Source organism: Lepidochelys kempii, chromosome 3, assembly GCF_965140285.1.
Source record: "Lepidochelys kempii isolate rLepKem1 chromosome 3, rLepKem1.hap1, whole genome shotgun sequence".
Classification (NCBI taxonomy): Eukaryota; Metazoa; Chordata; order Testudines; family Cheloniidae; genus Lepidochelys; species Lepidochelys kempii.
The window spans coordinates 123,112,718-123,128,150 of NC_136382.1; the positions used below are offsets into that span (position 1 = coordinate 123,112,718).

At 40.9% G+C, this 15,433-nt stretch overlaps 1 protein-coding gene across 2 annotated transcripts in view; it reads right to left on the bottom strand.

The window, feature by feature from the left end:
• Positions 1 to 15,433, bottom strand: part of PRKN (parkin RBR E3 ubiquitin protein ligase) — a 1,259,306-nt gene that overhangs the window by 284,948 nt on the left and 958,925 nt on the right. The gene's annotated exons all lie outside the window — the stretch shown is intronic.

A 15,433-nucleotide genomic window follows, 5' to 3' on the forward strand; every position in this document is an offset into this window, starting at 1 on the left:
GTGGATTTACTACACCAACAGGAGAATCCCTTCCGTTGGCGTAGGTAGAATCTACACCGAAGTGGTGCAGCTGGGCTGCTGTGGCATTTTAAGTGTAAATATAGTCTTAGCCTGAGTTAGCAAACTCCATGAACTGCACTCAAGATAGCCTAGCTCAAATGAGAGCAATCATAGTTCAGGAGATTTCAGCACAGAGCGACTGGACTAGCAGCGATTAGATTAGCTGCTGCTAGTTTTAACTCGAGCTGTTGCATCCCCACTGTGTTACTAGCTCAAGCTTCAGTTTCACTCTAGCTTCAACCGGTGCCATGTAACTCGAGCTCAAGATTTTTTTGTGTGGATGGGAGTCAAGTTAGGGGTAACATTCAAGTTATAAATTGAGCTAACTGTGCTGTGAAGACACATCCTAGGAGCGTATTAAACAAAGTGATGTTTGTTAGAATGTCATAAATCAGAGATGAGTGGCAGCATCAAGTATGCATGCTGTTTGAGACAACACTCAGCCTTCTCTAGGTAGATCGACGTGTTGTGGTTACAGTTAAATCAGAATAAAATACGTATGTTCTTAATACTACTGTGTGTGTGTGTCCTGCAGGCTGTTTGGCCATTTCCTCAACCTCTGGAGTCCCTCAGACATACTATCAGCTTCATTTTGAAGATTGGGGGCTAGCTCTTCAGGAATAGCTTTTCAGCACTCAGCACAGCTCAAAGGGCAAAGATGACACTGAAAAATGCCTGCAAGCCACCCTGGTGGATGCCTAAGCCTTGGGCTGGCAGGCATTAGTCCAGTCCCAAGAAGCACACTGGAACAGCCTCAGGACTTTCTAAGTGTAGTCTCTTTACATCAGCTTCCAAGAGACTGTTATGGAAATCGGATTTTGCCCGAGTACCACAGCTCTGCATGGGGCACAGGTAGAGGGATTGTGCAAAACTGCAATGCTGGTTCTACACTACTAGAGGATCATCCTATGCTAGGGGAATCCTCAGCTGGATACATAAACAGCCTATAAATTTGCTTTTGTGCAAGGCAAACTTAATGGGTTGAAGATGTGACTCAAGCTACCTACTTCTACATTAACATGTTAGCTATGAAGTCATCTTTTGTATATGTCCCTAGACAACATAATTTCCTCAGTTTCAATATTTTCAAGTGATGTTAACACTTACTGCTCTATACATCTGTGGCGGGATGGACTAGGTCGAGAGGCCCACTGCTGGAGGCCTTGTGGCCCTGCCACTCCCCAGAAAAGGGCAGAAGAGAGGACCTCCAAGCTGCCTAGAGCAGCTGTGAGGGAAGCAGCCAGTCAGGGCCCAGCAGGTTTGTATAAAAAGAGCTGCATGGCCAGAACAAATTGAGTTCCTTGCTAGGGCTAGAGGAGAGTGGATGGTGCTCTGTACTGGCTGCTGGGCCTCCACCAGGACAAGGCCCTGAGGTAAGGGTGAAGAATGTGCTGGAGTCACGGGGAAGTAGCTCGGGGAATTGTAGCAGCAACACAGTGTATTTAAAGGGACATTGTAGATGGCCGTGATCTATAGAGTCCCTAGGCTATGACCCAGAGTAGAGGGCAGGTCTGGGTTCCCCCCTCCCTCAAGCCCTGGGAAAGTGGCCTGGACATCGAGGCACCCCAGAAGGGAAGTAGCCCAGCTGAAGAACTGGGGCCAGAAAGGCCCTGAGGGGACAAAGACACTGCCTCCAGGGAAGGAGCCCTGGGGCACCACTCTATTCCGGAGCAGGACAAACTGAGAGAGACATCACAGAGGGCACTGAGAGAGGCCTCTGTTGGACTTGTACCCCAAAAGGGGTTTGCCTTGTTTTTATATCACAGACTGTCTGACTTGGCTGGAGGGCTGAGTTATCGAAGATCCAGCACAAACAGAGAGAGTGAGAGAGTACAGGCACACACACTCAGTCAGGGGGTGCTCACAAGAGATGAGTGCGACCCCGTTACAACATCCTATACAATGCTGAACAAAAACCAAAATCTTTGATGTGGAATTATTTTCTGAGTACTACATAAAAACATCTTTTTTATTTGACTCCTGGGCCTGATTCAACAGCTATTTTCTAACATCAAAAGGTGTGCGCACAATTTTGTGCCTTTCCCACACAATGGTCTCTTCCCTGTGGACAATGATCCATTAACATTTATATAGCTGTTCCTGTCTCAAACTGATGTTAATCTTTCAGACTAGGCTAGTGTTTCCAGGGCATCTCTGCATTCCCTTGGCTAATTGTTAGTGTAATCAAAGTATGATATTTCCACAGATTCCAATTTCCTTTTACTAGTTATTCATATCAAATAGGATTTTCATTTTGACCCCAACGCTGTCTTTGCATGGAAAGACTTTACATAATTGCTTTTGCAATTTTGTACAAGTAAGAGAGACTGCTGCTAACATTATCTGAAAGTTAATCTTGTCCGGCCTGGTCCTACCCTAAAGCAAGCAAGTGAAATCACCGCAGAGGAGCAGAAACCAGGCTACAGGAAAGAACTGAGTGAAGACAATGTTTTAATTCTGCAGCTTGGATTCATGGCCATACAGCAACTACTTTGTGGATCCAGGCAGTGAAGGATTACTCTGCCTCCCCTTCCAACCCCTCTACTGTTTTTGGTTTGTTTTTAAATGGATTCATTTTCTGGAATGCCACAAGAGCTCCATGTATTGCTTGCACTTTATAGACCACAGTTTGGAAGCTCTGTGCTAAAGAAAAGTAAGAACAGATGTATGTAGAAACAGAAATAAAGTAACTTCAAATTTCTTCATACAGTATTCCATGATAACTGCTCCATCCTTCTGCTGCATTTAACAACATTGGTCAGGGTGTCCTTTTGGAATGTTTAAAATAGATGGTAGGGCTAGCTAGAACTGTCAGTCTTGATTCAAAATATATCTGAGAGAGAGTTCCCAATGTCTTAGCGTCATAAATATTTAGGTTCTTCTCCTCAGATTCACTGTCCTGGCTTTTTTATTAATTATAATTATTATAACTTGGTGAAGGGAAGCAGTATACCATGGGAGTCCTAGGAACCTAGTGAAACATTGCAGATGAAGTCAGGCTGAAATTCCATCAGTTCAGTAGTATTTAGTTATTTAAAAAAACACACACCAAAGTAACCAAATGTGGTAGATAAAAAGGCATTACAACATAAGACATATTAGTAGCTTTTGGTTCATGTTGATCCATGCACAGGTTAACTCTAGACCTGAGAGAGACATACTACCATGTTACTGTTTCCAAGGGTAGGCTTAAGACTTGCTTTTAAAGGTTTATCTGTTCTTGTTTACAACTAAGTACTCTTTAGGCTCAAAAAGTTTATGAACTTGAAGATTCATTAAAATGGGTCCATCCAGTAGGTTTAGTCAGGATTTTCTAGCTCTAATTGTGTGCTTTAAAAAGTGCCCAACTTGCCTACCATTACATTGGATCTAATTTTATTTTATACTGAACATAAATCTCCTACTATAAATATACAGTCTAAAAGAAGTTCAATCAATAGCAGCAAAGATAAATGGCATTTAGTCATATTAGTAACAACACAGTAAAATTGTTATTTAAGTAAGTACCCATTAGTTACATTTGGGTAGGTAGACAGTAACTATCCTACTGTAGCTATTAACAGGAGCTTTTCTAATGTATAATCAGCACACAGAGAACCAAACCATTTTAATCCTCACTGGGATTTTCTGAATGCATTCAAGTGTTCTTTTGTTAGCTACACTCTATATCATTTCTGCACACACAAAGGGACATATATTGTGTTCACATACATTGGCCTTACCTGGCTATTGAAAATTCTGTCAGTCATTTTTTCATCACAATCATCTACATTCTTGAAAGCCTTTTGGCTTCACAGGGAATCACTACAACATAATAGCGAGTGGGGAGAGGACATTTCCGTTTAAATAAAAACAGCTTTTTTTACATAGATGGGGTCTGAGGTCTTTTGTCAATCATTTTGTAAACAGCGAGCAAAATCAATTAATGTTTAGAAACAAAAGGCAGTGAACAGAGATGACAATAGGAGCCAAAATGACTATCCACTCAACTAAATCCTCACCCAAGAATCTATCATGTCAGTTGATAAACGTCCATCACGGGTGAGGAACAATGTAGGGGCGGAATGATAAAACAGGTGCCAACAACAAATAGTTGGTTTTTAGTTAAGATAAATATTGAAGGTTTTTAAATATTTGAACTGCTGATGCAGGAATCTTTTTATAGCTATCAGGAACAGATTTTAGTTTCTAGATGAAGGACTTGCTTAATGCTTTTTAATCTTTCAACCTCAGCAAATAAGTCTGCTTTGTTTATTTACTGGAGTGTTAAGCACATTTTATCATGGAAATGTCTCTTGCAATTTTTGTATATTTTGATCCCATTTTCTGTTTTGCTCTATTGGCTTTTTGCTTCATATTTTTGAAGGAAAAGTTAGGATGCAAAAAGCATAATTTAATTGAACAACAGACCTAATATTTTCATGCATTTAAGAAATTTAATAAGCTCTGCAACTCACCAAAATGAAAATCAATTCAATAAGCTTTGCTCCACCATAGTTTACTTAAGCTTTTATTGCCAATATGGTGCTCATGATGGGTGAAGAATTGAAAGTGCTGAAGCCTCAAATCTTCTATCTAACCACCAGCTAGGATCAGTTCAAGTGGAAACAATGCAGTTATTTCACCAGTACAGATTAACTTCACATCTCACCTATAGCATCACCTCTACTCAAGCAAAGTGCCCAGTCAAGCTTCAGGTTCACTCAATTTTTTACCCTCCTATGAACTTCCAACTGTGCCAAACTGCACGTGATGGCTCTGTAATGTGAACTACTAGCAACCAACCACCAATAAGTCTCAGTGGGATTTGGACACAGGTCTCCATATCTACTCAGACAAGCAGTGTTTGATGAATCAGTATCTCCGGCAAAGCTTTCCACTGCGAGGGAGGGGAAGGATGAGAAAAGAGTCATCAAGATACAATGAAGACCTATGCAAATAAGCAAATACTTCTCTGAGTATATTTTAATATTGCTAGAAATATAATAATTGACATTTCAAGTTCTGATTCTGATGTCTACACTAGTAACAAGGCATAATTCTTTATATTTCATTACAAACCTTTGGTATGGACTGTTTTAGCACAGTTGATGGTGCAACACAATGTCCTAAAGCAAAAATCAGAGCTACCAAGTGATATCCAGCTAACTTTGGCAAGTTAGCTGTAGTAGTCAAGAGTCAGGGTATGTCTTACATTCTAGGAATGTGGAAATGTACTCAAGGAATTGATTTCCTGTTTTACTTTCCCTGCAACAACATATCACCATATGATTTTGCTTAAAGTATACATACAACTCATTTGTGATAGTCAAATCAATAAAACTATAGCCTGTAAATCCATTTTTCACCTGACAAAAGAACAGTTGTTTTGCTATTCACTGTAATGCTATCAAATACACATTTTAAGGCATTATTTTAACTCATGAAACATAGAACTATCACGCTAAGATGCCCATATCTCATCATGTATAATACAGGACAGACAAGGGTGGTAAAATCTTCCTAATGCAACTTATGCCAATAGCTTCATTCATGATATTCTGAGGCTAATTTGTAAAAAAAAAAATCAGTCTCTGAACTTACTTACATATCTCCTTTTCTTTCTTCTGAAGTGCCTGCCACCATAACATCCATTGTGCCAGACTGCAATATATGTGTGGAATATATGTCTACCACAAATGTAGACTATCAAGTTAATGAACAATATCAATTTGTATTTTAACCATACCACACAAATCATAAGGCATGGGCTCAGCCTGTTGTGTTATATAGATTATCATGACATTAGATTCTGAATTTGCAAAAAGGTAAATATTTATGAAGTTAACCTTTCAAGCATCACATATGAAGCACATATAATTCACATTGACATGTCACATAGTACCATGCTCTGTAAAACTCAAATGAGTATATCTATATCACTGGCACTCTCCTAGAGCTGTGCTGAGTGTCTATCAAGAACAGAAGTGGTTAGAAAGAGTGGCAGGGAAAGGCAAAATGAATAGCAGCTTCCAATAGTTATATATAATAAAATATAACTTATAGCGTTCAGCTCCTGGGATGGCAAAAGGAAAGAAACATCTGCCAGACTGCAGTAGTGGAAGCAGCAAGATGCAGTTGATAGAGGACGGAGAATCAGGACACCTCAGGGCCTATTCCTGGCTCCACAACTGACTGGCTCTGTAAATTTTTCAAGATCTCAACTTCTTTGAGCTTCAGTTTCCCTAACTGTAAAAAGGAAATAATAATACTTACCTTTGGAAAGCCTTTGAGATTTATAGATGAAAACTGCTATTCTGGTGCTAAGTATTCATATTCATGGTATTAAAGGCACAATTTACAAAGCAATAGGTTAGCTATTCTGGCCATTAAAAATAAACATGGGATTGCAGCTTTTAGCAATAGGAAAACCATGGGCTAGCCATTGCCAATGGTTATTAATTATTATTAATAGTAGTATTATAATGACTAAGAGCCCCAGTCATGGACCAGGACCCCATTGTGCTAGGTACCATAGAAACCCAACAAAAAGATGGTCCCTGCCCCAAAGAGTTTACACTCTAAATATAATGCAAGAGATGACAGACGGAGACAGATTTACAGGGGAGTACAAGGAAACAATGAAACCATATTGGTCAGCATGATAGGGTGGTGGTATGCTGAGACCACAGCCTAATTAAACAGTTGGCTGGTGCTACAATGAATGCAATTATTTCGAGTGCTTGCTCCAGTGAGGTCTTCAATGTCAATTTTTTGGTAATGGTTCTCACAGGTATTTTTTTCCTCCACATTTTATTTCTTCCTATTGAATTATCCATTTTTCTGTGACCTGCTGCAACTTATTTAAGGATTTGCTACCTAACAGGCTATTGAGATGAGAGTAAAAGCAATACAAAGTCTGTGGGATTTTAACTACAGATGAAGAGGAACTTCCCTTATGATCTATATATTGAAGGGATTTTGATTTTATCCACATAAAGAAATGTGTTGTATCCACTTGTTAAAGAAAAGTACAAAGAGTTGTGTACTAAAACCCAACAAAAGTAATAGCCTTTGGAACCTGATTTACTTACCAATAAGACTATAGATAGTATAGTTCTATAAAACAAAAATCAGGGCCCCCATGCAAAGAACAAATAAGAGAGTTATACATGACGATATATACAGTGCCTAGAAGAAGGAAACCTCTCTCCTTCCCAAAGCCAGAAGTAGTGGATGAGACATCCACTGTTACAGAAATCTTCTGGCCAGAATACTGGGCACAATTCATTGTGGACCCTACTTCCCCATGTGAGGTTCTGTGACAGTAAGCCCTCACTGGGCATGGTTATATTGACCACATGCCTCTCTCCAAGTCTTCTCCAAAGTCCCACACAGAAATCCACTGCAAAGCACAGCTTCAGAACATGCAAGGAGCTGTAGAATCCCCCTGCAAAATCTTGATGTAGTCTGGGACTCCTTCATATGGCAAAAACTGTTTCAACAGCATTTTGGTTGGAGAGTCCTTTTCAGTAAGGTCTTACATTACTGGGCCTCTCTACTCAGCAAAACATAGCATTGCTGCTATGTTTTGGCTTTTGCATGCAGAAACGGCCAGAACTTCACCCCCAACTAAGTGTTTTACCTTCCTGTGTTATTTCCCCTTAATCTATTACCTCAGGCCTTCTCTTTCTCAAATCCAGAGCAACATCCTTTGACTCACTAGAATATATTACACACCAGAGGGCATTATTTAAAATACATTTTTCATTTGTGGATTCTTTTAGGATCTTTCTTAATGAACAAGCAAGTTGTAAATATTGTAGGGCAATTTTTCAGTTAACGAAAGAAGAAAGTTGCACTGAATAAACAACTCATTCTGCTCTCCTCAGATTTCTCTAAGAAAATTGCCCACAACTCAACTGCTAAAAGATCCATTTTAAAAAAGATTTTAGCTGTCTACATCCATCATTCCTTAACTTATTTGTCAGGACTCTGCCTATCGCCTTCAGCTGTGACTTTGGTAAAATTCAGTCAAGTCCTTTAATCTCTATTTAATATGTTCCTAATAAACAGCCTCTCTGTTACATTTATACAACAAAATTAATAACTACGTAGGAGTTCCTTTGGTTGCTTCTGAGCTAGAGAAAGCAATGTGCAATATTATGATGCTTTTCACAAGCTAGTTTCTATTTCATTTTTTTTTTTACATAAAAATATAGAATATACATAATTTTTTCAGGAAGACAATTTTTACTGATTCCGTAATCAACTATACTCATTAGGACTGACGGTTAACATTACTGCAATTCATGCTGGTACTCAAAAAAGTGTATCTCACTGAGGTGGGGCTCTAAAGATAGGCACTTAAATGGGAGCCATATACTATTCCCCCCACCAACCTCATTATCATTCTTCTTACACTGCACAGAACCAAGGAGGGATTAAACTAGTCTACTATATACCCAAACTGGATGTCAAACTGCAGGTTAACACAAATCAGTCTCAAAAGGCAGGTGGGAAGCTATAATTTAATGCCCCGATAAAGGGATTTGCTGTATCATTAAACTAGCAAGGGTTTTCCTCTGCAGGTTAATCAGGTAGGCTGCACTATTTACATAACCAAACCTAGCTATCAGACTTTGGTCTAGAGGAATTTATGGCAGTTGGCAGTAATTAGAGTCAAACTGTGTTGTTTTCTCGCTTTCAGTCATGGTAAAGGGCATAGGAATAATAGTGCTAACCTACAATGGGGGCTTCTTGATACAGGGCGATGCAGAGTCTCATTTTTAAGTTGGAGGGTGTTCACATTTTCTGAAACATCTTAAATAAATGTAAACATCATAAAAATATGTTAGTGCTACAAAACATTAGAGAACTGACAGGGACCACATTAGGAAAAACAAATGATCAACTACACAGTAATTCACAGTCTTGAGCCTTGTTTTCCTTTTGGCTAAGTTTAAATATATAATGTACACTATAATAAACTGACCCTACACTCAACTTGATAGCACTACAGAATAATTCAGTCATGAGGCTTTTTTTCCTTTTGGCTAAGATCAATACAATATAATATGCCACGCTTTTTGACCAAGGTTACAAGGCCTTACACAAAACTTAATGGCATTTCTGTTCGTCTGTGTATATGCAATGTGAGAACTTTTTAATGCTGTATCTTATCCATTCCAAAATGTCATGAATGTTCTAGGCATCAGTGGGCAGAAACATACTGATTTTGATGAAAACCAGAAGGGGAAACACGGGGCGGTGGGGGGGGGGGGGCAGTGGGCTACATGGAGCCCTTTCCTCTGTTTAGCAGAACTAAAGTCTCAAGAACCTCTGTAATGTTCTATATATCAAAGAACTGGTTGATGGAACCCATTAATGCTTTCAAGCATAACAATACCCCATCTCATCTCTGCCCATCCTCCCAATAGAGTTCAACATATTGACACCCTGACTTATCTCCTAGACAGAAAGAAGACAAATAATAATGGGGTGGGGAGTGAGGGGAATGTGGTGCATCACATTTCTGGTCAAACTGTCACATGGAAGCTTGCCACACTGCTGTGAGGGGATCCAAATGCTGAATCCCACATGCCCTTAGCTTGCTGTGGCTGGGCAGATTTTAGGCACTGTGCCTGGCTTTGGGCCTCTACAAATGCACTCCAGGTGTACACCTCATATCTGACCACCCCTCTTGGCAGTGAAGTCTCCAGTGGGGACTCCCTAAAACTAATGCTGTCTCCCCAAAGCCTTCCTAGCATCTCTTGCCCATTCCCCAGAATCTTACTGAAGATGTGAGCCATCTGGTATAAAGTTTATTCCTTCAGGGCACATGATAATGAAAGCAAACAGACACGCAGACAGACTTTGCACAAGAATCGAAAACACCATTACCCTTTACTTAACAGCATAAGAGATACACAGATCCATACAAAATAATAAGCACACCTTTTTGCATTTCCCTTCCTTAGGTTTCTCACCACTCTAAAAGTTCACTGGGCTTAGATAGAGCTCTCTGGGGTGTATCCAAAATCCTTCCCCTGCATCTCATCATTTCTCTTGAGAAACATGGAGCCTCTTTCACTCAGCTAGCTATCTATGATCTTGTTTGGTCCTGTCATAAATATAAAGGGAAGGGTAAACCCCTTTGAAATCCCTCCTGGCCAGGGGAAAGCTCCTCTCACCTGTAAAGGGTTAAGAAGCTAAAGGTAACCTCGCTGGCACCTGACCAAAATGACCAATGAGGAGACAAGATACTTTCAAAAGCTGGGAGGAGGGAGAGAAACAAAGGGTCTGTGTGTCTGTCTATATGCTGGTCTTTACCGGGGATAGACCAGGAATGGAGTCTTAGAACTTTTAGTAAGTAATCTAGCTAAGTATGTGTTAGATTATAATTTCTTTAAATGGCTGAGAAAAGAATTGTGCTGAATAGAATAACTATTTCTGTCTATCTTTTTTGTAACTTAAGATTTTGCCTAGAGGGGTTCTCTATGTTTTTGAATCTAATTACCCTGTAAGATATCTACCATCCTGATTTTACAGGGGAGATTTCTTTATTTCTATTTACTTCTATTTTTATTAAAAGTCTTCTTGTAAGAAACTGAATGCTTTTTCATTGTTCTCAGATCCAAGGGTTTGGGTCTGTGGTCACCTATGCAAATTGGTGAGGCTTTTTATCCAACATTTCCCAGGAAAGGGGGGGTGCAAGTGTTGGGAGGATTGTTCATTGTTCTTAAGATCCAAGGGTCGGGGTCTGTAGTCACCTAGGCAAACTGGTGAGGCTTTTTACCAAACCTTGTCCAGGAAGTGGGGTGCAAGGTTTTGGGAAGTATTTTGGGGGGAAAGACGCGTCCAAACAGCTCTTCCCCAGTAACCAGTATTAGTTTGGTGGTGGTAGCGGCCAATCCAAGGACAACGGGGGGAATATTTTGTACCTTGGGGAAGTTTTGACCTAAGCTGGTAAAGATAAGCTTAGGAGGTTTTTCATGCAGGTCCCCACATCTGTACCCTAGAGTTCAGAGTGGGGGAGGAACCTTGACAGGTCCCTCAGTTAAACTGAGCACCGCTCTACCCTTTACGAAAGCATGCTCAAGCTTCCCATCCCTCCAAAAGCCTTTCACCCTTAGTTCCTCCTGGGAGTCCTTTTTAAGCCCCTGATTTGTCACCTTCCTCTTTGTCCCATTTCAGAGTTTTCTACTCTCCACTGCTCCCATCCATGCAGACAAGTTCAGGCAATTTGCTTCTCTCAGGGCATGTCTACATGTAAAACATTACACTGGCACAGCTGTGCTGCTGTAGCACTTCAGTGTAGATGCTTACTACACTGACAGCAGGGGATCTCCCTGAGAGGCAGTAGCTAGGTTGACAGAAGAATTCTTCCATCAATTTAGTGCTGTCTACACTGGGATTTAGGTTGGTTTAAAAATGCCACTTAGGACATTGGATTTTTCACAACCTGAGCGCATAGTTATGCCGACCTAGTTTTCTAGTAGCCCAGGGCACAATTCCAGCCATCCTCCTTAGCATGTCCATTGTTCAGTACAGAGCATGGTCATTAAGGTTAACGATTCTCCACTGTCTGGTCTCCTCGGCATTTGCTGCAGCCCATGTCAGCAACTGGTGGATTCCACATCCACATAAGAGACATTCCCTGCTACAACAATTTTATAACAGCTTCACAGCATCAACCAGAATTCATAAGTTGTACACAGATTTCCCTATATTATCACAGAGAGGTATGGGAAGTAGCATGAACTCAGCCTCTGGCATGTGGTATGGTGGGAAGGCACAATCGGGGGCAAACAAAACTCCTAACATGGGGAGCAGGGGAGAACACGGGAGCAACAGAGCCACTACCATGGGGGAAGGGCAGAATTGGGGACAGACAGACCGAGGAAGGGGGGTGAGGGTGTTGCAGGGAGCCCCTAAAATAGAGGGGGATGGGACATAGGTAACTTGTTGAGGGAAATGGAGGAATGCAAGGAGCCCTAGTGTGTTCATGGAGCTCAGCCTACAGAAGCTAAGAAATGTGCAACCTCCTAGTATAATATAATATCAGCTTTATATCTCATGTGTTTTCTATCAGAAGACTATGAATTGCAGGGAGATGGATTGGATTCAGCAATCTAGCAATTTTTTTTGCTACATCTTTTATGTTTATGAACCTGTAATCCTTATTACCAAGCCTTGCATCCATTAGCTAATTTGATTTACCCCCTGCTCACACCTGACGGGATTAGTCCCATGTTGCATTGTTTGTGGACTGGCCTGTGTTAAGTGTAAGTATGGTGATCTCAGCCCAGTTCTCCTTGCAGAAGTGCCTGCACCACAAAGAAAACACTACCAATAATTGCCACAGACTGGCATCCTTATCTGCAGTCTTAGCAGGGAAGCCAAGGTTGGAGTGGGCAAGGAGACTTAACTATCCTCTTATCCCTAAAGGACGGAACTGAGGAAATTTGGCAGGGTATTATGGGAAGATGTTTACTGTTATTGTTTGTGCTGTACCTCTTCTGAGGATAAACAGAAGACTTCCAACTCCACAGCTGTCAATCTGGCTCTTTTCACTAGCACTAAATTCAATTACAAACAATTTAAGAAAAGAGAGAGAAAGAGTTAAGTGACAGGTCAGTTTTGCTGTCCATGAGCAAAAGAGGAGTTTCTTTGTTTCTCTTTCAGTGTCTGTTGAAGGCTAAACAGACACTGGTATTATGCTTGCTAAAGATCTTAAAGGTCTATACTGTTAACAGCAGGGCAGAAGATGATAAAGTTAACCCTGAGGAAGGGAGAATAACTTGCAGGTGTGTGAAATCTCCTATTCCCTATTGCTCTAAGAGATGTTCGACTTTATCAAAATAGTTTGCACATGACATTGGCTTCAGTGAGGCTCCTCCTTCCTTCTTTCAGATTGACTGCTTAGTCAGTCAGCAATAAGAACCAGGTAAGTGTGCAAAGTTTAGGGATAAGAAATTGTGCATATTGTATTTTTCAAAAATACAATATGCCTCCCTCCCATAACTGGAATTGGAGAACAAATGACATCAGAATTAATGACTGCCATTACAGTAATTGGCAGCTTTGGCCAATTACTGCATATTATAGCTTCACATTCTCAATAAAAGGAACACACTTTTCATTGTCTTTTTTTCAACTAAAATTACCGTGAACTCAGCCAAGTGACTTACAACAGTGTAACAAAGTTAATCATTTAAAACTAGAAATTACCCTTGAAAAGTTAATCCGTGGAAACATGTCCCTAATAACAATAACAGCTTGAGAGCCTGCACTTTAGAGGAAACCTTAAGTGCGTGTGTAGCAGAATTTAGATAAAGGTCAGATTTTTAATTACAATCGTTATGAATTTGTACAAATCACAGATTGTCTTTGTTGTTAGGGTTGTAAGAGGTAACATGGAACAAGCCAAGCTAATGCTCTGTTGGTCCAGATCCCCAGCAATATTAATATTTTGAGTTTGCCAAATTTTGGTGGAAGAATAAAATGTGATTGGTTGAGCTTTACACAATACATTGACCACCCATAAGGCTAATAATTTCTGCTACAATTCTTTCAGGGTCAAGAGTTTTGAGAGAGAGAGAAGCTTACGGTTTTGCAGTCTCCTGTCATGTGGGTAGAACAAACATAGTAGTATGGGGCAGTCTGTGGCTTCTAGTGGCCAAGCACCCCCTGAGAATAAAAAGTACTCCTTTCGAAGAGAGCATGCAAGAGAAACATTCTGTCCTGGTACTATAAAAAAGACAGGGGCTAAAACCCATCTAAACCAAATCAGTAACATGTAATCCTTGCTCATGGTGAACACTTAATAAAGTACAAGGAAATACAATAGAGGGCTGTTGAGCAAACAATAAAACAGGGAAAGCATTTTCCCTCAAAACGTAGGATAGAAATATTTGGTTTTCTCTTCTTTCCTCTGCACATTAGTGTCAAATTCTCTGCTGACATAACTAGATTCAATCAATGGAGTTTCACCAGCAGAGAATATGGCTACATAAAGGCAAAAGTGCAGGTTTCAATATATCAGCTGTATTCTTTAAATATACAGACTGAGTCAGAAAAGTGCTTTCAACTATTAGATCATAGAATCATAGAATATCAGGGTTGGAAGGGACCCCAGAAGGTCATCTAGTCCAACCCCCTGCTCAAAGCAGGACCAATTCCCATTTAAATCATCCCAGCCAGGGCTTTGTCAAGCCTGACCTTAAAAACCTCTAAGGAAGGAGATCCTACCACCTCCCTAGGTAACGCATTCCAGTGTTTCACCACCCTCTTAGTGAAAAAGTTTTTCCTAATATCCAATCTAAACCTCCCCCACTGCAACTTGAGACCATTACTCCTCGTTCTGTCATCTGCTACCATTGAGAACAGTCTAGAGCCATCCTCTTTGGAACCCCCTTTCAGGTAGTTGAAAGCAGCTATCAAATCCCCCCTCATTCTTCTCTTCTGCAGGCTAAACAATCCCAGTTCCCTCAGCCTCTCCTCATAACTCATGTGTTCCAGTCCCCTAATCATTTTTGTTGCCCTTCGCTGGACTCTCTCCAATTTATCCACATCCTTCTTGAAGTGTGGGGCCCAAAACTGGACACAGTACTCCAGATGAGGCCTCACCAATGTCGAATAGAGGGGAACAATCACGTCCCTCGATCTGCTCGCTATGCCCCTACTTATACATCCCAAAATGCCATTGGCCTTCTTGGCAACAAGGGCACACTGCTGACTCATATCCAGCTTCTCATCCACTGTCACCCCTAGGTCCTTTTCCGCAGAACTGCTGCCTAGCCATTCGGTCCCTAGTCTGTAGCTGTGCATTGGGTTCTTCCGTCCTAAGTGCAGGACCCTGCACTTATCCTTATTGAACCTAATCAGATTCCTTTTGGCCCAATCTTCCAATTGGTCTAGGTCCTTCTGTATCCTATCCCTCCCCTCCAGCGTATCTACCACTCCTCCCAGTTTAGTATCATCCGCAAATTTGCTGAGAGTGCAATCCACACCATCCTCCAGATCATTTATGAAGATATTGAATAAAACCGGCCCCAGGACCGACCCTTGGGGCACTCCACTTGATACCGGCTGCCAACTAGACATGGAGCCATTGATCACTACCCGTTGAGCCCGACAATCTAGCCAGCTTTCTACCCACCTTATAGTGCATTCATCCAGCCCATACTTCCTTAACTTGCTGACAAGAATACTGTGGGAGACCGTGTCAAAAGCTTTGCTAAAGTCAAGAAACAATACATCCACTGCTTTCCCTTCATCCACAGAACCAGTAATCTCATCATAAAAGGCGATTAGATTAGTCAGGCATGACCTTCCCTTGGTGAATCCATGCTGGCTGTTCCTGATCACTTTCCTCTCATGCAAGTGCTTC